The sequence below is a fragment of the Arvicola amphibius genome, chromosome 15 (assembly GCF_903992535.2).
Source record: "Arvicola amphibius chromosome 15, mArvAmp1.2, whole genome shotgun sequence".
Classification (NCBI taxonomy): Eukaryota; Metazoa; Chordata; class Mammalia; order Rodentia; family Cricetidae; genus Arvicola; species Arvicola amphibius.
Genome location: NC_052061.1, coordinates 1,983,878 through 2,007,898, shown reverse-complemented (window position 1 = coordinate 2,007,898; position 24,021 = coordinate 1,983,878). Strand labels below are relative to the sequence as shown.

Here is a 24,021-nt window from a genome sequence, read left to right as displayed (position 1 = left end):
ATAACTCAGATATATATGACCTCAAAATGAAGAAGGAAGGCAGAAATAAATATCTCAGAAAAATGTAAAAGAACACTTTTGTTTATACCATAAAGTTGAATAAGAACACTTGTTACAGATCTGAGCATCCAGGATGATTGACAGAGTAGAAACAGGAGGTTTGCCTCACCCACATCAGTTCTAGTATACCTGTCTTGCTCTGATTACTGCATATTGCTATTTCAATTGCCTTTCCATATGCAATTGTCAAGATAATTCAGTAGCTTCATTGTTAAACTCTCCAGCTCATAAATAGCAGGTGTCCACGAGGCTTCCCCCAAGCTCTGACACCCAGAAACAATGCTATAATTTACACCTGTGCTAGGGAGGGTATATTAAAATATGGATCACGTGTCCTGGAAAGCCTTTTTCCCTTCTTCTCAAGGTTTTATTATTGGTAAGAATTTTTTTTTTTTAAAAAAAAAAGGTTGGTATTTAGAGGATTTGGGGGAAAAGTCCAAAATAATGTTTATTCTCTAACAGAAGAAACATTGACATCTTATTTAGTTCAACAGTCATAGAGCCAAACCAGCCAAATGTTAGATCGAGTAAATGCCTAGTATCCTTACAGGCTATTTGACATTAGGAAAGACCACTCTTTCCTAATGGACAATGTACTCACATGGGTAAGAATACTTAAATTGAGAATAGAAGAGAAAATTTGTTATAAGCTTGTGTCGAGGGGTCTAGATGCTATATGGCCATGCTTGTCAATAGAATAGAAAGAGACTCACTGTAGATAATGCAAATTTTAGGTAAGACGATACAGATTGAGAAACATGAACCTTGTTCCTTATCATTCTAAGATCATTAAAGAAATAATCTTCTAATGGACTGTAGGAGGAATACCGGGAAATGTGTTTTGAAGATACAAGCAACACTACAGAAAAGAGAGAGAGGCAATTGACTAGCTGGTAATCACGCACAAGAAAAGTTTGAAGTACCAGTTCTGAGAAATAAATAATAAAAGAACTACTCTAGAAGAAGGCAAAATAATGGGGTATCTGTGGTGAGTTTTTTTTTTTATTATTATTCTTTCAGGACTCATGTTTTTGTGCAAGATTTTATTAAATGTCTGTACAGGACAACATCCAGCCTCCAGATGCAGTTGCTCAGACCCTGTTATGCTGTAGGCATTGGCTGGGGCATGGCAGGCGGCTCTGGCTTGCTGCCCTTCTGCTCTGAAATGCGGGTGGTGGGCAAGATTTCCTCCTTTGGCTCCACAATGCTCACGTGATTGGCCAGAGGCTTCTTGGGGTCATTCTTACCACTGGGATCCCAGGGCAGCATGGTCTTCACGTTGATGCCCAGCACACCCTGTCTGAGGAGCACATGGCACACCGCCATGTCAACGTAGTAGTTGACAGGGTCTCCATGGGATCATCAGACCATCCATGAACTTTGGACTTGGCCCTCTGTCCTTGGAGCTTCCCAGACACCACGACCTCGCAGCCCTTGGCTCCACTCTCCATGATGAACCGAAGCACCCCATAGCAGGTCCTTCGCACATCAAGCCCTCCGAAGAGTTTGTAACATAGGGACTCAGCCTGAGCAATGGCACACAGACCTCCTGTGGCCACCTTTTCTGCATAAAGCTCCATGCTGCCTTCTGGACCACTGCGGTCAGCTCTCTGATCCGGCGACCCTTCTCACCAAGAACATTCTGTGTTCTGGTGTCTAAAATAATGGATTTCTGTTCTGGTTGGTGTGACTCGGACTTCGACCCCTGAGTAGCCATCTTCAGCCAGTTCCCGAGTGAGAAACTCATTCAGTTCGGCTTTGAAAATGCCATAGGCCACAAACTTCCTCTTCTTAGAAATCTGCACCTCCATCTTGCCGCTGCGCGCCCCCGAGAGGAAAGGAAGCTCTGTGGTGAGTTTTGTTTGGAGGTTTTTTCTCTCTCTTCTAGAGGTTGATCAGCTACTTACCATCCCTGTACAAAAAAGCTGGAAATATTGTATCTATATCATTAAATTTACCCAGGCTTCTTAAGGAAATAAGTTACCAGTAGCCCTACAGAGTAAAATAGTGTTAAGAATTATATTAAGAAATAAAACAAAGAATAGAACCAGGGGTATGTGCTAGTGATTACATCATGTGTCACATACTAACAAAAATTTAGCAGTTCCAAGAGAAAAAAAAAGTCTGATGTACAGGCACATGTGATTTGTAAATTTTATTTTACTGCAGCCTAAGTTTGCAATGGCTGTCAGTTGCAAATAGTCATCAAGCTCTAGCTTGTGTCAACAATAGTGCTATTACTCTACTTGCCTGATTCTTTAGAAATGTATATTTCCTTGATTATTTTTCTTCCACAAAAATTAAAAGACCCCTCTTCTCTGAATTTAAATATAGTTGAATATTGATTCATTATATTTTATTGGGGGCATACATTGTTTTTTCTTACTGAGTAGATACTATTTCAGCTTAGGCAGGCACAAAAAAAAATCTGCCAAGAGGCACCAAGTATTTAATGCTATTTCAACTCAAACATACTTAGTCATTATTAAAGTCAGTTGGATGGCTTTTAAAAGAAGCCAGTTGTTATGATTGGTAGTTTCCTATGCCTTTAACAGCATCTAACAAACTATGCCTGGGTGGTGTGCAGAGAATTATCTTCTATGATCTCTTAGTAATGCAATATGATTCAGTCAGTCATATACTCTTTTTTTTAGAAAATGTTTTATTGAATTCCATTTTATAAATAAAAGTGATAAATGCTCTCGATTTTCACTAACTATATACAACCCTAACATCAGTAATATTCACATGCTTATTTTATATAATGAAATAAGTATGGTCCAGCAGAAGGAAATATACTGACACACACATACTTTCTTTGTTAAGAGAAGAATTAAGTCACTAAATAACAGATCTTTCAAATTGGTGAAGATGAGGAGCAGGGAAAGGCATCAAAAGCCTATAGCTTGCTCATCATCACCAGGTGGCTACTTTGCAATCTGTTTAGAAATCTTGTTTTCAAGTTTAGTGAGGAAAAAAAGAGTACTTAGTGTATGTGTCTAAATTTTATGGTTGTAACAAAAACTTGGAAAAAGCAACTCAAAAAAAGATAAATATATCTGGGCTTATTGTATTTATTTCACATAACATCCAGTTTCCCCTCCCTCATCTCCTTCCAGCCCCTCCCCTTTACCATCTACTTCCCTCCTCATCGGATCCTTCTTTATTTTCATTCAGAAAGAAACAGGTCTCCCATGGGCATGTGCAATGTTGCCACAGGACAGTGCTCCTCCCCTTAAGTCGGGCAGGAGTGGGGTAGGCAGTCAAGTAATTCAGCATGGGGAACAGGTTAACAAAAGCTAGCAAAACACCAAAGGGAGGTCAAGCCTTACTTGTCTAAGCAGCAAAAACCTATGGTGAACATGATCTATTATTTCTCAGTCATGGTGAAGCAAAGCTTCCTGGTGGAAGGGAGGAAAAGCACAAACTGCTCATTCAATGAATGCAAGCAAACAAATAAGGGGGACTGAAAGAATAATTGAAAGGAGAAAAGACATAATAAGTACTTAAGGTTATATAATGAGTAATCTCCTTTCTCTAATTAAGCCACAGTTTAAACAATCATCCAAGCCCTGATCCTCATCATATATGCCCTGCAATGCTGAAACATTCATGGGCAGTCTGTTTATGGCAGTTCTCCAGTTGTTCCTATTCTGGACAATTCTATATCCTTGACTTATTGTCATACCAAAGGTCCCCTAGTCTTCCTTTATGTTGTCTATCCAGTGCTTTTTGGGTTTTTCTCTTCTCGTTATTCCGTACACTCCTGTAAGCAGTGCTGTCTTCGGATAGCTCTATCATTCATTCGTATAACATGGCTAAACTATTTCAAGCAACGGTGCAGTATCCTGCAGTTTTCTTCCTTCTGTAGATGGATATGTTTCTTCATGTCATTGTTGCATAGCTATCTCTTCATGTGACACTTAGAATCTCCAGAGACATGCCATCTCAAACACATTCAGCTGCTGTTAGAATTGTCTGAAAACAAGTGTCCCATACAGTTGTAATTTTGTTGTTGCCATTATGTTTCTTGCTGACCAAACCTTTCCTAGTGCCTAGAATGCAGTCCTTGCTATCCCCATCTGCCTCTTGATGTCTGGAATAGTTCTCTCCTTTGAACTGAGGTTTCCTCTGTCTAGCCATAAAAATTCTGAAAAATTATTTTTTTATCCCTGTAATTTATTCACTATCAAGTTCGGAGTGTTTGTGTTAAGGCTTCACCCAAGCTGCTGTATTCCATATATACAGAGTCGGGAATGTTTGGGTGGAAGTTCCATCCCAAGTCCCCTCCCCTGGGAGTTGCCTCAGTCCAGACTCCACCTCCAAGAAAGCCCACCAAATGATGGCCCCTCCCCAGAGATGCCCAGAGATGCTCAAGGCCACTCCCACAGGGTATTTAAACTGCTCCTCAGAGAACAAACATGCTTTTTCAGTCTTCCTTCCACATGTTCTCTCTTGGGGCTGAAAGACCACCCATGAGCATTGGTATCCATTAAACCAGAGCTTTTTCTAATTCAGTTTGATTTGGTCTGATTTGGATTATTGCATCAGTGGGGAGATTTATCGCGCCGCTAAAACTTTTCATCCGAAGGTACCACCAAGGGGGTTGTTTTTACCACTGGATTAGGGTCACATGTTGGGAAAACACCCTTCTCCCCAACACCTGCTCTCTGTAAGGCTAAAATCGGCTTTGTCTGGTTACGTTCTGAGTTCCAAGTCATTGCCTTAGAGGTCCAGGACCTCAGACAATTTTAGGGCTGTCCTGTTAAAGACACAGCCAAGCCAGGCATCTGACCTGCCTTGTTCTGGGGAACAAAGGCCTGCCTTGTCCCTACAGGGTTTCTTTATCAGGAAATGTCCTGTTAAGGATTTTTTCACACCCCTCAGTTTTTGACTCAAAGTCTACCACAGCGGCTGCATTGCGCCAGGCTTTGAGTCCTGAGTCCTTGGAATGGACTTAAAAAAGAAACACGACTCAAGGCCTGATCTTCAAACACCTTTGGGCTGCCTTTTATAAAATTTTTTGAATCGGGGCTATGGGACACCTTATGTCCCTTAACGCCTAAAAAAAAAATTTGCTGACATAAAACAGTTCCCCCAATATGCCCATGGTTTCTGGAAGCTGTGCTCCCACTCCTATTCCCCCACCCAAATGTCCCTCCCCTCTTCTCTAGCTGTTAAATTTTGTCTGCATTCCTGTCATGTAATCTCGTCCTGCTGGAATTCTCTCTAAAACAAATCTATTTCCCCGTTCTTCCACTCTAAAGCTTCATAGGTATGCCATCCTTATGCTTCTGTTCTCCCTTACAGCATCTCCTACCTGGCCCCTAATGGGATCACCTATTTACTCGCCTCGCTTCCTCAGCCTACTCCAAACTTTTTATGTTGGTCAGCTGACACAGAAATGTTTGGGTAGAAGTTGCATCCCAATCCCTGTTCCCTGGGTGTTGCCTCAGTCCAGACTCCACCCCTGAGAGAGCCCACCAAATGATGATCCCTCCCCAAGGATGCTCAAGATCACTCCCACAGCGTATTTAAACTGCCTCTTAGACAACAAACACGTGGTCTTCCTTCCCCATCTCTTCTCTGAGGGGCTGGATGAGAATGTTGGTATCCATTAAAGTTGGGTTTTCTCTAATTCTGTTTTATTTGGTTTGGTTTGGTTTTGATTATTGCATCGGTGGAGAGGTTTATCAGACCATAAAAACTTTTCACTGAGTTGTGAGGATCCAGCCAATTTCCAAAAACCTATCAAATGAAAAAAAAAAAAAAAAAAAAAAAAAAAAAAAAAAAAAAAAAAACCACAAACAAACAAGCAAACAAAAATAACTGGCTTCCAAAATATACTTCCCAAAAGCAAAATGGAATGGCTAAATTGTTATTAAAACTCCAAATTTTCTATACTAAATAAGCTTTGAGGAAGCAGAAACTAGATTGTACTTACTAAAGCCTCATAGGGTAAGTTGTGTTTATGTTGGTGCATATTTTGAACAAAACAGGAGAAAGACCAAAGAGGTGGTCCCATAACGGTATTCAGCAGAGTTGCTAGCACTTACTCAGCCTAAAGGAGCAGTGGCTGTTTCAGTCTCCATTCCCATCAGTCAGCATGCTACCCAAGGCCAGGAACAAAGCCAGACTTACACCTGAAGTGAGGATCATTAGCAACACCGCAGCCTCCATCCGAAGTCCTCCGTGTAGCACCTGTGAAGGCTTCGGCAGTGGAGACATTATGTGTTTCCAAGGTGTATGTTTGCCTTCCAAGTGGACATGTGGCTACACACCTGTCAATGTTCTAAGGCCCTTGAGAAAAACTTATTTCTTCAAAGTAGGGCATACTCATGACATTCACATGGCAGTGGCTGAATCAAAGGATGCATTCTGCTGTCTTTGAGGGTAGCATTAAATAGCAGAGGAAACTTGTCTTGGTGAATGCAGATTTGATAGTGTTGTAGGCTTTAGAGATATCTAAATGACTGAAAAGAAAAGAAATCCATTGAAACAAAATTCCCATGTTTAAATCAACTTGTTATCAGAGTAATTATTACAAGACATCCCTTTCAATTATTTATCTTAATTTAATTAATTTTTGTGTTTCAATGCACTTACTATCAGAGTAATTATTACAAGATAGCATCTGTATTGCAAGAATCACTCTTTTTTAATGTTAGGGAAGTGATGGAGGAGGGTCATCTGTCTATGTGTTACTTTCATTGGTTAATGAAGAAACTGTCTTGGCCCTTTGATAAGACAAAAATTAGGTAGGCAGAGTAAACAGAACAGGATGTTGGGTAGAAGGCAGTGAGTCAGTCGCTATAGCTCCAGCCCAATTGGATGCAGGTTAAGATCTTTCCTGGTAAGCCACCACCTCGTGGTGCTACACAGATTACTAAATATGGGTTAAAGCAAGATGTGAGAATTAGCCAATAAGAGGCTGAAATTAATGGGCCAAGCAGTGTTTAAATGAATACGGTTTCTGTGTAATTATTTGGGTGAAGCTAGCCATGCAGGAGCCCGGTGGAGGGATGCGGCCCCCAGCTCCTTATACAATTGGTACCCAGGGCATAAGCTAGCCAGGCATCCAGGAGCTGGGTGGCAGGAACGCAGCCCACTGCTCCTTCAACAGGGAAGATGGAACAAAATGTTTTCATCAGCACCTGGGTGATCCATTCTTGATACTGGCAGCCATCATGGCCATTCATATCTCAGTATTGTCATTTGTTCAACTCCTGTTCACAACTCTTCAATTTATTCTACTCCTAATCTTTACAAGAATCTCTCATCGTCTGTCTCTGCCTCTCAACTCTTCCCTCCATATCTTTTTTCCTTCTTCATGATAACCCCATAGTACATATTACAAAGAAGAATTCAGCATTTCAGAGCTATTGTTTTATTTATTCAAAAATTGGAGAGCTGAACTTTTTTTCTCCATAATAGGTTGAAATCTTTGGAATCAGGAGGTCATACGGTCACCAATTTTCATAAAGATTCCACAAATTACACTTGGGATTCCAATATCATAATGGAAAAGACATATGCACTATGTTTTTAGACAGTTTATTTTAATAATGAGTAGAAGAGGAAAGGAGTGGTGCCATTGACTGCTACATACCTCTCAGAGCCCTCCACAGTACTTTTGTTGATTTGTTAAAGACAGAAAGTTGTTCTGGAATATAAATAGTGAAATTAATCAGGAAGATGACACACCAGAAATATTGCAATGCTATTTTTGTAAGAATAAAGAAAACAATTCTAAACAAAAATCCTCAGTTTGTAAATACAGCAAAGTGAACAAGGAACTTTTGTAAGGATCTATTTTGTTCTGTTTGTACACCCAACTTGAGAGATATTTGTGACTTCAGAACTCTAAATTTTAAAGAGTTGAGATTCTTTTTTTTCTAATTTTTGTTAATTTCTTTATATCATGTTTTATATACCAATCCCAGTTCCCATTCCCTCTCCTCCTCCCTCTTCCTCTCCATCCCCACAGTCCCCCAATCCACTCCCCAGAGAGGAGTCATACAAAGTCATCAAAGTCTAGCACATTGCTTTGAGGCAGGACAAAGAGATTATTAAATCTTGGATGCACATGAGTATTCTTACATCATTTAATCTGTCTGAAAGTAAATCATGCACTACCTTCATTCCAGTGTCAAGTCACATGGGCATCAGCAATTAGAAATTCTGTTTAGTATAAATGTAACTTTGATTATTTATTTTTGCTCTAACATAATAGCATGATAAAGAGAATAGCATTCTATATTTTTGTTCTAACATAATAGCATGATAAAGAGAATAGCATTCTATATCTTTAGTACCAACATAACAGATTTTATTTATTCTTGCCTTGTATATGAATTGTTCTTATGATTTACTTTGAATGTGGTAGAGGCGATATTGATTGACTTTCAAAAATAAATCTCACAATTATGATATTTTCTCTACATGAACACCATTTTATGAATAGGATTAAGTAAAAATACCATGTAAAGACAAGAACTTTGTAATCTCTACCATTCTGACTATCCCAGTTGATATCCAAACCTTGTTACCCAAGCCATCTTAGAATGTCCTGCTCCAGTCAAAAAAATGAACTGATTGAATGAACACCTATTAGGACAGCAACTTCCCAATCTCTTTTCAATTTGTGTGAATATGGAGCTTCTCATAGTTTTGATACATTTAATATTGATATGGACTTAATACAGTAAAGGGGACTGAAAATCATTTTTAAAATTAGCTAATTAATAAACAAAATATCTTAAAATGCGAACAAAGTTGACAGTATCTGTAAAAGGCACGTTGAAGATGAAAACGTTTTTCCTTCCTGATTTTATAAGTCTCTTCCTTAGCAGTTAGAGAAGAAATAAGGTTCATACTCCCAAATGAAACTTGGGACAGGTTTTTGACAGAAAGGCTTTCATTAAAAAGTAAATGTACAATTATGTCGAGCATGCATATTCATTTTCTTGCCATACCATAAATGTACATAGTTATGTTCTAACTATATAAATATAGGTTGTTTTGACAGATGTGACACTTATAAATACATATATATCTATTGCTATCAGTGTTTTAAACACTGGCTTGGTATCCACCTATTGGTTGCTGTTCATTATATTTTAGTCATACCATACCCTAAGAACAAATGCATCTCATTTTTAAAATAAGCAAACCATTTTGCTTTCTTGTTAACCTCTGACAGTGCAAAGTAAAATTATTCATTCAGTACACACTCTATGATTATTTATGAGATGCTAAGTAGATGTGTGATGTGCTAATTATTAAGAAAATGTACGTTTGGAACTTTTCCAGGTGTCTCTTTAATTCCTCCTTTCCCCAGGTGTAGTTGTTCTCCCTCTGAAAGAACTTCAGTGTTTTCGACCATGTCTACCCTGTAGTGAGAGAAATTTGAGAGTAAAACTCAAGACAGAAGAGGTCGATCAAGTCTATAATTCCAGAACTCAGATGGCACAGGCAGAAGAACTGTGGTACATTCAAAGCCAACTTTATATACACAGGGAGATTCTTCCTCAAAAACAGAAATCTATTACAGAGGCTAATTGAGAAAATACTTACTACAAATAAATAATAAAAATAAAATAATGTCATTAATTTTAATGTCATGCCACCAAAATGCCCAACACTCTTTTAAGGAAAAAAAATAATTTAAAACCTAGTATGAACTATGGACACCACCTAGTGTAAGCTGAAAACAGCTTGATTTCAACATTGGAAGAAATCAGAAGGAAAAATTCAAAAAGGAGAGAAAAATGATACATCAAAATAGTAATCTAAGTATAGCACCTAATTTCTTAATTATTTTGTTTTGGATATATTTCAAAATTTTGGAGGAAAGGAACACTTTCAATTAAAATATGTCACTAGTCTATGAGTTGAGACACACACAGACACACACACAGACACACACACAGACACACACACACACATATATATATATTAGTTTCTACCAAACTTTCACAAGTAATTATGCATTCCTTTATTTTTGACACTAGCCATGGTGGACCTATAACAACATACATGGGCAATGCTCCTGAGATGTTGCTCACAATATATTATCCCCTATGCTTATCTGAATCCAACCAGTGTAGTGTAGTATTTCAACAGCCTCCTATTGGATTCATCTACACCCACCCTTGATCAGCAATCAATGTAATGCCTGGCTGGGTTTGTTTTTTCTCCCAAAGCAAGGTTTTAATCATGTTACTCTCTTTCCTTAACATGTTTGCATTCTTTGGCATTATTGTCAGAATCAAGGCAAAGCAGTTTAAAGGTGTTCCCTGAATTGAATTTGGTCTAGCTTGTGTGCATCTCCGCAACTACTTGTTATATTATCCATGTCTTCTGCTGACATGCATACTGAGTTTCTTCAGGTTCTTACAACCTACCTAATATTTCAAGGTGCCATGATATGGTTGCATTTATTTTCCTCAGCCTAGAATTTTCTTCATTAAATGAGTGTCTATTCACCTATCCAATCTCAGACAAAAGATGGCTTTTCCAAATGAATTGATTTGGATTGCCATAACTTTCTGAAGTTTTTGCTAGACACACTTTCCAGGGTTCTATAACTTCATTTGTAATATACTTTATTTTTTTAGAGAAGCATCATTTTCTTTCACAATATTTGAAAAAAATGATAAAAATCTGACCTGTGGCTATCAATAGCTGAACCCACACTGACATACCATCATTGACCTGTCTGCTGTCAACAATGTCTGTTGTTTACACTAGCATAGACACTGGTTCTATGCATTTGATAAACTTGTAAGGATAAGTTTCTAAGACTATCATATTACATAGACTGTTGTCACAGGTTAAATGCTTGTGTGTATCCTACACATTGATTTCCTCCTTTGACCAAATGCTATATAACCACACATTGTTTGGTACTGTTAGTGTTGTTTCCTTCTGTAGAATGTAATAGCTGAAATTATACAGCATGTGGTTTTTTTTTTTTTTCAGTTTGGTGTCCTTTTCATAATATACTTTTAAAATTTATCCATGTCTATTTGGGTCTTGAAAGAACCATTCTGTTTAATGCTGAATAATAGTTCTTTGAGTGTGCTAGTTTTATTTGTTGTATACTACTGAACATCTTGGTTGCATCCAAGTTTTAGAAATTTTAAATAGAACATTTATAACCATAAATGTGTAGATTTTTAAAAAATGAACATACATTTTCAATTCCATTGGCAAAAATCCAAAGGCATAATTGCTGGCTCTTAAGGTAATAGCATGCCCAATTGTATCAGAAATTGCCAAACTGCCTTTCAAGACAGGTAGGTCATATTTTGTCTGCATCAACAACAAATGAGAACTCTTGTTACTCTTACATTCACCAGCCCGTGTACTGGCAATGCTTTTTTTTTTTTTTTTTGATTACCTTAACAGCTGTCCAGAAGGACATCAGTATTGTTTAATGTGTTTTCTTGAAAAATGTAAAGTGGGATAAGAATAAGAATGTAATATTTCTTGTTCCTTTGCATCAGAATATCTTATTTCATGAAGTGCCCATTGAGGTCAAGTTTTATCTTTCTTTTTTAATCACTCTATTTCCTTATTGTTGAACTCTAAAACATCTTTGTATATAAATACTTTTACCATGTTTACGTCTTTCAAATATTTGCATTTCTTTGTGGGATATTTTAAATGACAACAGTTTTTAAAGATTTATTTTTAGATGCACTGATTATTTTAAGTTTATTAATTTATTTATTTTGCCTGCATATATGGCTCTGTCAGGGTGACAGATCCTCTGGCACTGGAGTTGAACTGTCATGTGGGTGCTGGGAATTGAACCTAGGTCCTCTGTAGGAGCAGCTGGTGTTCTTAACCACTGAGCCATTTCTACAGCCTCTAAGACAAGACATTTTATTTCTTTGTTAAATTCCAAGTAAAGAATTGTTTCCTCATGGGTCTTGCATTTGTTATCATATGGAACAGAGGCAAGGTAATAATGGTTTTCTAGTATGTTTTCTTCTTTAAATACTGGTTTCTTTTGGCCAATTTTAGCTACCTTTTGTGAGGTGTCCTCCATCAATATTTAGGTTAATTTTTTTGTAACTGTCTGGATGTCCACTTGTTCATAGTCCATTTGCTCAAATTACTGATTGTTCCATTCCAAGGTCTATGAAGATTTGTTGCAGGTCATTGGTTCTTTATTTCTGCCTGTTTCTAGGATCTAAACTCTTGCTTAGTGTATACTTTAACTACTATTATACTTTATTGATTACCATAATTTTAGTGATTACTTTATATTTCTTGCTGTGTCTTTATAGTGATCTTCAACTCAGATTGTGTCTGTTCTCCAGCTTTCATGAAGGCCCTGAGACCACAGACCCTGTACTGTCTTTTGCCTCTGCTGTGTCTTTAAATGTTATTGTTGTTATCTTTCTCTGGTATCTGGCATGGTGTGAATGGGTACCTGTAATGTAAAGTGTGTATCTCGTGGAAATATCCAGATATCCTGTTCTACTGGGAATTTTTTTATAGATTACTATGAACATGACTTCTTCCCTAAGCTGTACTGTGTGATTGATAATAAGAATATTTGCTTATACAGAGTTTCGATTAATTAAAATAAATAAAAGGAAGTGTTACACAGCTAGGGCCTATCATCTCGCCTTGATTCTGATCTGTGTGTGAGAGTTTTGAGTTTCTTATCACTGAATAAAGTGTTAACTATAGATAATTTGTAGAGGTTCCTTATCAGTTTGAAAAAGTTCTTCTTGATCACTAGTTTACTGAGAGGATTTACCTTTCACCTGTTAATAATAAGATAAGTTTGTTATTCATCTGTGTCTCAGCGTGGACATTAGTTGTGTATACACATACATTGATGTGTATATTAGTTGGAATATTATAACATATTTTTAATTTTAATAAAGCTAAAATTTTTAAATTCATTACTCCTTTTTAAAATAACATGTATCTACTACATATTTTTAAATATTTAATTGATATAGAAAGACACATTTTCCACCACCTTTCCTCTCTCCAGTTCTTGTGAGCTACTCTCCTTTAAAGTCATATCATGCCTTCACCTAGTTGGGAACCCCCCATTTGATTCTCATTGATAGTACAGATTATTTTTTTAATATGTTCAGTGACAGATGGCTTAGAGGGTAAATCATTGACTTCTCTTCCAGAGGACCTGTGTGTTCATTCTGGTACCCAAATATAGCCTCACAACTATCTTCAATGTCAGTCCTAAGAGGTCTGATTCCCCCTTCTGCATTTTATGATCACCAAACATGGACATGGTACAGAGACATACTTGTAGACAAATTATCCATACAAATACAAAAAATTAAAGTTAAATGATGTATTTAGGAAATTATTTAGGGCCCCAGTTAATGTATAGGGGTTAATAAAGAATAAAGCCAAATAATGATTATCAATATACATTTTAATTGACATCTAAAGCAATAGAGGATTTGAAATAAAAATTTTAAACATGTTTACATACATCAAGTTTCAGTAAAATTAGATTTGTTTAGTTTTACAAAAAAAATATCTGTTGCCCTGTGTTACAGATATGGTACATGGTAGAGTGGTAATAACCAAGCAGGGGTCACACTGAGACCGAACCTGAGAAATTGAAAATAAGGTCATGGATATTTGTAGCTCAGAGCTCAGGCTACAAGACTGATCCCATATAGTCCAGAAACTTTTACTTAACTGATTTGACAAAGAATTTTAATAATCTATTATATGCTAAAGTTGACTGGCAACTTTGATAAACTATCAAGCCATGCCAGACCATGTAGTCTAGCACAGTATTTCTGGGTTTAACAGAAAAATCTATCATAGAAAACACTAAAAAAGGCCATTTTTTTTTAGAACAGTAGCAAATTGCAATCGGGGACAATATTTTGTTGTTTCTTTTCCTATATTAGTAATCTTATGCTAAATTTCCCATTCATTTTGCCTGGTGAAGTTCTCAGTGTGCTTCTACACTACCTTCTGATTGACGTCTAAGCTTATTTGGAAATAAGAACTAACTGTTGGTTATACCTGAGAGTACATGGGCTCACTATGGGCGGTACCTGGGAATAGAGTAATTTATAAAATAATCACTCAACTTTTGATACATGAAATCTATCTTAGATAATGTAAATAGTTTAAAACAGGAAAGTACTAGAAGTACAATCTATTAGATTAGAAAATGAGTTTGTGAGGGTGATTAGTTGAAGATGTTCAGACTTTTTAGACAATATCTATTGGGTACTTTGACAGGTGCAGTTGTTATGGATTTGCAAACAAATTGATACACAATTGGAAACAGAACAGATAATATTTGTGTAGATGCTTACATCTCAGCCCAGAGCATTCTATAAAACAGGATTCTTCTAAAGACTTCCTCTCCTTGCCAGAATATTTTTTCTAGAGAGCACTTAATAGAAATTGGGAATTAAACACCCAACTTCACTTTTCCATGCGATGCCATTCCATCAAGTATCTCATACAACATCGATGGGCCTATACCCATAGTGATAATTGTTGTAGCATTCACACATTATTCCTGTATTATGCTTCCTGTCTTCCTGTTATTTTACACTCTGTCACCAGTGTTACTTGACATCATTTCTCAAACAGACTGCTTGAATTCAAGTGTTTGTCTTCTTGTCTGATTAAGGGAGAGTTCAGATGAAGAGATTGGTTATGAGTGTTAGCTGCCATGATTACTTCTTAGAGTAGTAGACAAACTACTTATGTTTGTTTATATGTGATGGATTCTTATTTTTCTGCTAAATGTTTCTTTATGTATTTCTTTTTATTTTTATTTACCAGAAATTGCATAAATGGAGAGAATGGATTCTATGTAAAGATTACTGGTCTTTTAATCATACAGATTATAATTTTCCTGACCACGTAAACATAAAAATATCTTTTCCTATTTAAAGTTATTGGCATCTAATCTATTTTTATCATAGTTCCCCTCCCAAAGTCCTCAACGTCTCTCAAAGAAAGAAAAGAAAATCAAATTAAACAAACAAAAAATAAAACAAAAAAATTCGAAAAAACAAAACATAATGCCCCCACACAAATTACAGAGTCTCTTTTGTATTGATCATCTGTTTTTATACATGAGACCTACAGTGTGGCCAGTATACCCAGTGATGTTATATTGAAGAAAACGGTTCCTTCCTTTCCAAGCAGCTGTCTGTTACAAATAGATTCCCGAGTATGGGTGGGACTTTATGTCCATTTTACTTTCTAGGTGATGGAATTTTTGTCAGGTTTGAAATTCTGTAAGTCTTTCATATACTGTCCCATTCATAATCTACTTAAGTCTATGTGTGCTTTGGTCTTGTGTCTGGAAGACAATGTTTTCTTGGACTGATGTGCCACCTCTGCCTCTTATAATCATTTCCTTCCATTATATAGTGTTCAAGAGCCTGGAATGTACATGCATTGCATATTCTAGCATGATGTGGTATCTTCAACAATAACACACACAGACACACTCTGGGGGGGGAGGGAGAGAGGGAGGGATGGAGGGAGGGAGGAAGGGAGTGAGACTGGAATTACCTAACAATAGACAGTAAAACCCTAACTAGACATCACATCCTAATAAATAAAAAGTCCTGTCCTAGGAATAGGTTATTTATTTGAAGTTAGTAAAAAATGTGTTCCTAAGGATTCTTAAATATTACAGGCTATTACTATTCCTTTTTTCTCTTCTTTATTTTCTGTGGCTTGGTGGCAATCAGGTATGTTTCATTTTACCAACTCTCCATTTGATGTTGTTGTTTCTTGTCCAGAAATAACACTTTAAGAGCTACGGCACCAAGGTAAGCTTTGCACTGTAAATTGATGCTACTGATACAGAAATTCTAATCGTAATTGCAATTGCTTGAAATAGATTATTTCAAACTCCCTTTTAATTGTGTCTTCAAGATTTTGAAAGTGTTAAGCCCCCTTTTATCTAGGATTTTAGTTTGGTCCATGAAATATCCTTATGGTCTATAACTATCAAACCACTAACTACATTGAGAATGTCCTAGTTTATTTAAAATGTGGTTAAACATGGTGCCAAAATGTATCATGATTTTTATTTTTCATGTGGTATGGCTAGTAAAGATTGCAAGAAGATAAAGTTTGCCTTCAGACAGACCATATGCTCTTACTGATGTTGTCTGAATGTAGCATATTATCCAATTTAGCAAGAACAAACTACTATTTAACATTGCACTTGTTCCAACAAAAGCCCTGGGGATTTGCTTCTCTAGGAGCCTGCTGGATGACAATTAGGAGGTGAAAAAGTGTTTTTTATATTTATGATAACAAATGGTTTTGTTTGCATCTGTGTTTCTAACATCTTGAGAAGTACCCAGCCAGGAAAAGGTGCACAAAACCATTTGCTAAGCAAATCATTAAATGGAATGCTGTGCTCTGTCTCTCATGCTTGCAAATTTCATAGTATACTTTAACACTATAACAAAATGAGATTTCATTTTACCCTCGCTAAGTGTTGTTGTAAGAAAGGGATTTGCTGAAGGCCTACGGCAGCCTTCTTTTAACATTTTTCTAGAAGCATAGAAGGTTATATAAAATACATACAAAGATTTCTGTTTCCATACTTCTGGCATGGTGACTAGAGAATCATAAAAATTATGGGATTTAGAATCAATCTCAAATATTTTGCTAAATATATTGAATTTCTGATGACATGAGACAGTGATATGACTTCTATCATTTTTCTTCTGCGTTTTAGAGTTTCTTAGCAAAATGAATATTAGAGTTGGAAAATAAAAGAGCCACATTACAGGTATTTTTAAAATCAAGTTTAAAAGTATTGTGTTCTTTTAAGAGTCTTGTAAGGAAGATAGTTTATTTCTACTGTATTGAGAAGAAAAATTAAGCTGAGAGATATTACATACTTGTTCATGGTTAGATAGTTATGACATAGATTTAAATGGAAAGAGAAAAACACTAAAGAATCCTTGTCTCACCTGTGTATTGTATACTGTTAGCAAACACTTTATGTAATTAGACATGATGTCTATAAAACCAGTTAGATAATGTATAAATAAGTTTCCAGTTTAACAATTTCATCCATCCTCTTTAGATTATTCTCTGACTCAAGATAATTGTTTAAAAGTGGGCAACAGTATTTGTAAATGTCACCAGAGATGAGTACTCCAATAAGACGAAGAAATAAGATTTATAAAATGTATTTAAATAAAATAATAGAAAGGACTAGTCTACAGAAAAACCAGACTTTTTATAATAAAATAATGGGCAGGGTAAAGGCAGTAGCTTAGTGCAAATGAAACCCCCTGGAATCTAGAAGGGTGACCCTAGGGAAGACTCTTAGTAATGGGGGATAAGGAGCCTGAACCAGCCATCATCTGTAACAAGGAAAAGCTTCCAGTAAAGGGACTGGGGACACCAACCCTACCACAAAACCTTCAATCTACAAATTGTGATGCCTCCAAATTTGCTGGGGTAATGATGCCAGAGAACATGTGGAAGTGGCCAACCAATGATTGGTACAGGATGCCATAGGAGAGAGTCCACTCCTGACATTACCTGGTGAGTCAGAAACCAGAGACAGACTAGCTTAGAAACCTAAGATAAAACCTCACTTGACTGGTGGAAAAAAAAAAGTGAATGGAATGATTTCTAATGACATGCGGGTTTACTCATAGATGGGAGCCCAGCCTAATCATCATCAGAGAGACTTAATCCAGCAAGTGATAGGAGCAGATAAAAGACTCACAGTCAATCAACAGATGGAGCACAGGGAATTCTGAAGAAGTGGAGGAGGAAGAATTGAGGAGCCAGAGAGCTCAAGGACACCACAAAAACACTGTCCACAAAATCAACTAGCCAGACTCACAGAGACTAGATTGACAATCAGAGAACCAGGATAAATCTGACTAGGTCCTCTCCATATACATTACGGCTGTGTATCTTGGCGTTCATGTGGGACTCCAATAGTGGAAGTGGGATCTGTCTTTGATTCCTTCGCCTGCTTTTGGGATCTTTTCCTCCTACTGTATTGCTTCACCCTACTTTTATATGATGGTATGTTCCTGGTCTTAGTGTATTTGCTATGCTATGTTTGGTTGATCTCCCTGGGAGGACTGTTCTTTTCTGAAGGGAAATGAGGAGGAGTGGATATGAGGGGAGGGTGGGTGTGTATGGGGTACCTTCAAGTAATGGAGCGTGGTAAAATTGTGGTAAAGAAGTAATATATGAGAGAAGAACAAATAAAAGGGAAAAAGAGGCAGAAATGAAACAAGAAGTGTAAGATAACAAAAGAGGGAAATAAAATTAAATATCTTGCAAAACGTCATGATGTGCTCTGTAAATTATACATAATTACACATGTATTATTATTATTGTGTATGGCAAATAATTCTGAATTGAATAATTATTAGTAAAGTCAATGATCATAAGGTACATAATAAAGAATAAATGGAGCCCAACACAAAGACACAAGAAAATGTTATTATTATTATTATTATTATTATTATTATTATTATTATTATTTCGTTTTTCGAGACAGGGTTTCTCTGTAGCTTTGAACCTGCTACAGAACTAGCTCTTGTAAACCAGGCTGGCCTCAAACTCACAAAGAACTGTCTGCCTCTGCCTCCCGAGTACTGGGATTAAAGGCACGCACCACCACTGCCCGCCTAAAAATTATTTTTAAAGGAAGCCTTTTGGTGCAATTGAACACTAATGGAAAATTTCAGATTGACTTATCAGATAATCTAGAAATTGAAAATAGAAGAAAATATGTAGAACCAAGATTTAAATTTGTGATTTCACTAATGAGGGAATATATTGGTTTTAAGCTCAGAGTTTTAGTGATTACCATGAAAAATAAATACAACCCAAATATAGCTTGCAGTTCTTCTAACATATACATATGTTATAGAATATTATTTTAGCTGGACAAAGATGTGCTATATTTTTTCATACTGTGGAATATTGGCTTAAGTTTGTAAAGGTAAAAGTATGTTACATTTGTTCCTGTTGTATTTGTTTAATAATAAAAAGATGTGCTACATTTCACCCTGACTGCCTAAAACACCTGATTGTTCTAATAAAAAGCTGAATGGACAATTGTTATGCAGGACAGGCTGGGGGCGGGGGCGGGGCAGGACGGGACTGGCAGACAGAGAGAATGAAAGAAAGAGGAGAGAAGAGAGAACCAAAAAGAAAGAGAGTTAGATTCCTGGGGCCAGCAGACACAGAGTAAGACATACAAAAAGAAGGAAGATTAAAAAGCTCCAAGGCAAAACATAGATAAAGAGAAAAAGGCTAATTTAAGTTAAAGAAAAAAAACTAGCCAGAAATGAGCATAAGGCAAGGTGTTCATTCATAACTAATAAGTCTCTGTATCATAATATGGGAGCTGGCTGGTAGTTCCCCCAAAAGCCTGGTACACACATATATTTATGTACACACTTACACATACACAGACACACACACACACACACAAACACACACATTTATATATTTGAAAATATTTTTGGATTCAATAAATTCTACTCATGAATTCTCTCTCCGAGATTTTTCCAGATTCTTAGATCCTACAACTAGCTACAAACCTAATTTCATTCCCTTATTTTCTCTCTCTTTGGAAACAAAACAGTCAAAAAAATCAAACAAACCAGAATAAAAATAATAGAAAGCACACATACAAAAACATCACAAAAACATCAATTGAAAAATATACAAGTAAAAAACAGTAAAACCACAAATGTTCAAACAAAGCAATCTGAAACAAAAGTCTACAAAATTATCACTGAGAAATTACTTGGGTTCTCTGTCTACTTGTAAGCATGAATATTACCTTTGATTGGTCAAAAACCTAAGACTAGATAGGTCACGGAGCTACAGTAAAATCAAATTGCATTGTTCTACAACCAAAGAAACATGACAAAATGGATTGTAGTGACATTCTGCTGTAACAAAGATCAGTGCCTTGCTTAGTCGTCATCAGAGAAACAACTTCTTTCAGTAAATGAGAGTTATACAGAAACTCACAATTGGACAATATGCAGAAAATGAGAGATTTTTGAACTCAGCCCTAAATGAGATGTCTTCATCAAATGCCTCCCCTCAGGGTTCAGGAAGCTATGTGAGAGAACAGGCAGAAAGATTGCTAGAGCCGAAGGGGATAGATGACTCAAAGCTAACACAGTTGTTATTGAAAGTAGATTAGAGAAAATATGTTAAAATTTACAAAAAAAATATAGTAAAGTCTCTTCAGAGTGAAAATAAATTCACTGATAACAGACTCTTCATTCATAATAGAAGATTCCAGAAGAAAATGGCAGTTCTTTAGAGATTTGGAAAAGGAGACACATTGGCTAGTTTGTTTTGCCTTTCATTGGAAACGTTAAATCATATTTTTTGAGGTATGTAAAAGTGATCCATGCAGAAATCCTGAATAAGACATACTTTAAAATACGTAATAAAATACTGAATTAACGGAAATTCAGTAGAAATTAAGAGAAGAGAAGAGATAAAAAGGAAAACTAAACATTGCTGGATGGAGTAAGTTTCTGGATGAGATTACTTTTTTCTTTACTAGGACCACATAATTGGCAAAATAATATTTAATAGAAGAAGGAATTATGATGGCTTACTGTCCAAAGGGAAACAGTCCTTCACAGGAGAAAAGTTTGGCAGCAGGAGCCTGGCTGCTCACATACAAAATAATTAAAAATCAGAAAGTATACTGAAATTGGGGAACAGCTATAAACCCACAAGCTTAATCTCTCACTCTTAGCAACATACTTCTTTGAGTGAGGCATGATCTTCTAGACCTCTACAACTGTCTTAAATGGCTCTACCAGATGGGGACCAAATGTTTGTACACAACAGGCTATGGGGAACATTTCACATCAACCTACCTTTTTAAAGATTAAACAGGGTGAAGTTTCAAGGAAAAAAATTAGTAATTTCCCACTAAAGCAAAATAAACTGAAATGCCTGTCTCGTAGCAGTCAGAGTCAGAAATGATAAATGTCTAAGATTATGGAAACATGTTAATATTGGGTGTATTTCTTAAAATGTGATATGCACTCAAGAATAAGAATTCAGGACAGATGTAGTAGTGTTCAATTGTAATCTTTAGTTTTTGGTAGGTTGAGACAAGGGTGTCCCAGTGAATTTGAGAAGTGTGTACTACATAATTTGACAGTATCTCAGAGAACAAAAAAAATGATTTTTTAATTTTTAAAGCAATCTTACTTTGCATATCAATCCCAGTTCCCTCTACCTCCCGTCTGTCTGCTCCCACGACCTTCTCTCTACCCCACCCCCATCCACTCCTTAGAGAGAGTAAGACCTTCCATATGGAGTCAGCAAAGTCTGTCACATCACTTGAGGCAGGACCAAGACTCTCCACCTATATCTAAACTGAGCAAAGTATCCCTCTATAGGAAATGAGCTCCAAAGAGCCAGTTCATGCACTAGGGATAAATACTGGCTCCATTTCTAGTTGCTCCACAAAGGCCCCACAAACTGACCAAACCACACGACTGTCACTCACATTCAGAGGGCCTAGTTCAGTCCTATGCAGTTTCCCCAGCTGTCAGCCTGGAGTCAGTGAGTTCTCACTAGCTCAGGTCCGCTGTCTCTGTGGGTTTCCCATCATGGTCTTGACCACTTTATCATATTATTGTTCCTCCTTCTCTTCATCTGGACTCCTGGAGCTCAGCCCAGTCCTCAGCTGTACATCTCTGCATTTGCTTTCATCAGTTACTGGATGAAGGTTCTATGGTGACATTTAGGCTAATCATCAATGTGATTACAGGAGAAGACCAGTTAAGTTATCCTATCCAATTTTGCTTAGATTCTTAGTTGGGGTCATCCTTGTGGATTCCTGGGAATTTCCCTAGGGCTTGCTCTCTTGATAACTCCATAATGGTTTCCTCTTTCAAGATATCTCTTTCCTTTCTATCCCTCTCTGCCCTTCACCCAACTCAACCTTCCTGATCACTCATCTTTCCCTCCCTGCTCCCCTTTTTCTGTCCCCACTCCCAACCACCTTTCCCCTGTACCTGTCTGCCAATGTACTAAGGAGTTCTTGTCTACTTTCTGTTCCTAGGGGGATCCCTACTGAATGGGAGAAAACTTGACCAATCCCACATCTGACAAAGGACTGATCTCCAAAATATACAATTTAATAAACTAGATAGCAAAATAATATTTAATTGGATTTAATAATCCAATTAAAAATAGACTGCAGATCTAAATGGAGACTTCTCAATAGAGGAATCTCAGATAGTTGAAAGACAATTAAGAAACTTCTCAATCTCTTTAGCCATAAGGAAAATGCAAATCAAAACAACTATGAATTACCATCTTAAACTCTGTCAGAATGGCTAAGATCAAAACACTAGTGAAAGCTTATGCTGGAGAGGATGGGGAGTTAGCAAACACTCCTTCATTGCTGGTGAGAGAACAAACTGTGTACAGCCACTTTGGAAGTCAGTATGGTGGTTTGTGAAAGTTGGGAATAAATCTAACTCAGCATTCAGGAATACCACTCTTGGGAATATACCCACAGGATGCACACTCATATTACAAGGACATTTGTTCAACTATGTTTATAGCAGCATTATTTGTAATAGCCAGATCATGGAAAAAAATGAAATTTTTACAAAGAAGAAAAAATGTAATCTCAAATCATTAAAAATTTGAAATCAATATAGGAAAAACTAGAAGGAGTTAAGGTGAAACATGATAAATCCCATTGTGCATGTAAAGTTCAAATACACAAGCAATTTTGTAACAGAATGGTACAGCTAATTTTATAATAAAATATTAGAATAGAACAGATGGGGCCTCAAGTAAAAAATTATCATAGAATTTTAGAAATGAATAAATAGAAATAAAGTGATAAAGTGAAATGGTTACAGTTGTAAAATTTGTTCCAAGACCAGGCACTTCATTCTGTATGTGCGAGTATGTTTGCATATCTACGAGTACACGTGTTCATATGTGTGTTTGTGTCGCAGGTGTATGTATATGTATCTGTGTCTCTATTGTGTGAACTCGTGTGGTAGATGGATTAGGTCAGAATTTCTGTTTGAATCTTCAGTATTTGTCTCCCCTGGGACTAGGACACAGCCTATAATTAGTAATGCAAGCTACATTTCTGAAAGGTGAGAAAATCAACATGTTGAATTGCTATCGGTGTTTGTGCTTGAGACCTTTGCCACAGAGGCAGAGACTGGAGCTTGTTTCACCCTCTGCTCCCCTTTCTTCTGCTCAGAATGCCCTCAGCAGCCCAGTCCCATGGAGCCCTCTACTCATGGAGTCTTGACAATCATATGGACTCACTTTGCCTCTCTCAAACTTTGCTTGAATAAGTCTGAATTCATGCAAATGCTACATGTCAGCCTTCAAAACCCAGAGAGTGATTATGATTCAACAGAAAGGAAAATAGAGAGCCTGGCCTTATTTTTTTCTGTTTCTGTAGAAAATGAGTTTAGTCTTTTACTCTTAGTTCCAACATCTTTTTTTTTTCATTTTACATTAATATTTTACATATACTTCTTCATATGCTTTATCTATTCTGGTTATCCTACCAGTATAGTTGAAAAAGCTCAGATTTTGCAATACACCAGATCTTAACTCTAAGGTTGGTTTGTTTGTTTGTTCTTGTACAGTTGGTGAACTGTTTGTTTCACAAGGGGGAGTCTCTTTGTGTCATAAGGGTCCTACATGAGTCTGAGTGGTTAGTCATCTAGATGTTTCTTGCCCCATGAACCCCTTTCAATTTCTTTATTTCTGCTTTATTACTCATGTTTATTTCCATAGTCCTTCAGGCCAAGGCACTTTTTTTTCCTCATTTTTTTTATTAAAGATTTCCATCTCCTCCCCTCCTCCTCCCCCTTCCCTCCCCTCCCTTCCACCCATACCCCCACTCCCTCCCTCTCCAGGCCAAAGAGCCATCAGGGT

The 24,021-nt window shown here is 36.9% G+C and overlaps 1 pseudogene; it reads right to left on the bottom strand.

Annotated features, from left to right (window-relative positions):
* Window positions 1-1,161: 1,161 nt before the first annotated feature.
* Window positions 1,162-1,871, bottom strand: LOC119802147 (annotated as a pseudogene).
* Between the last annotated feature and the right edge of the window lie 22,150 nt (window positions 1,872-24,021).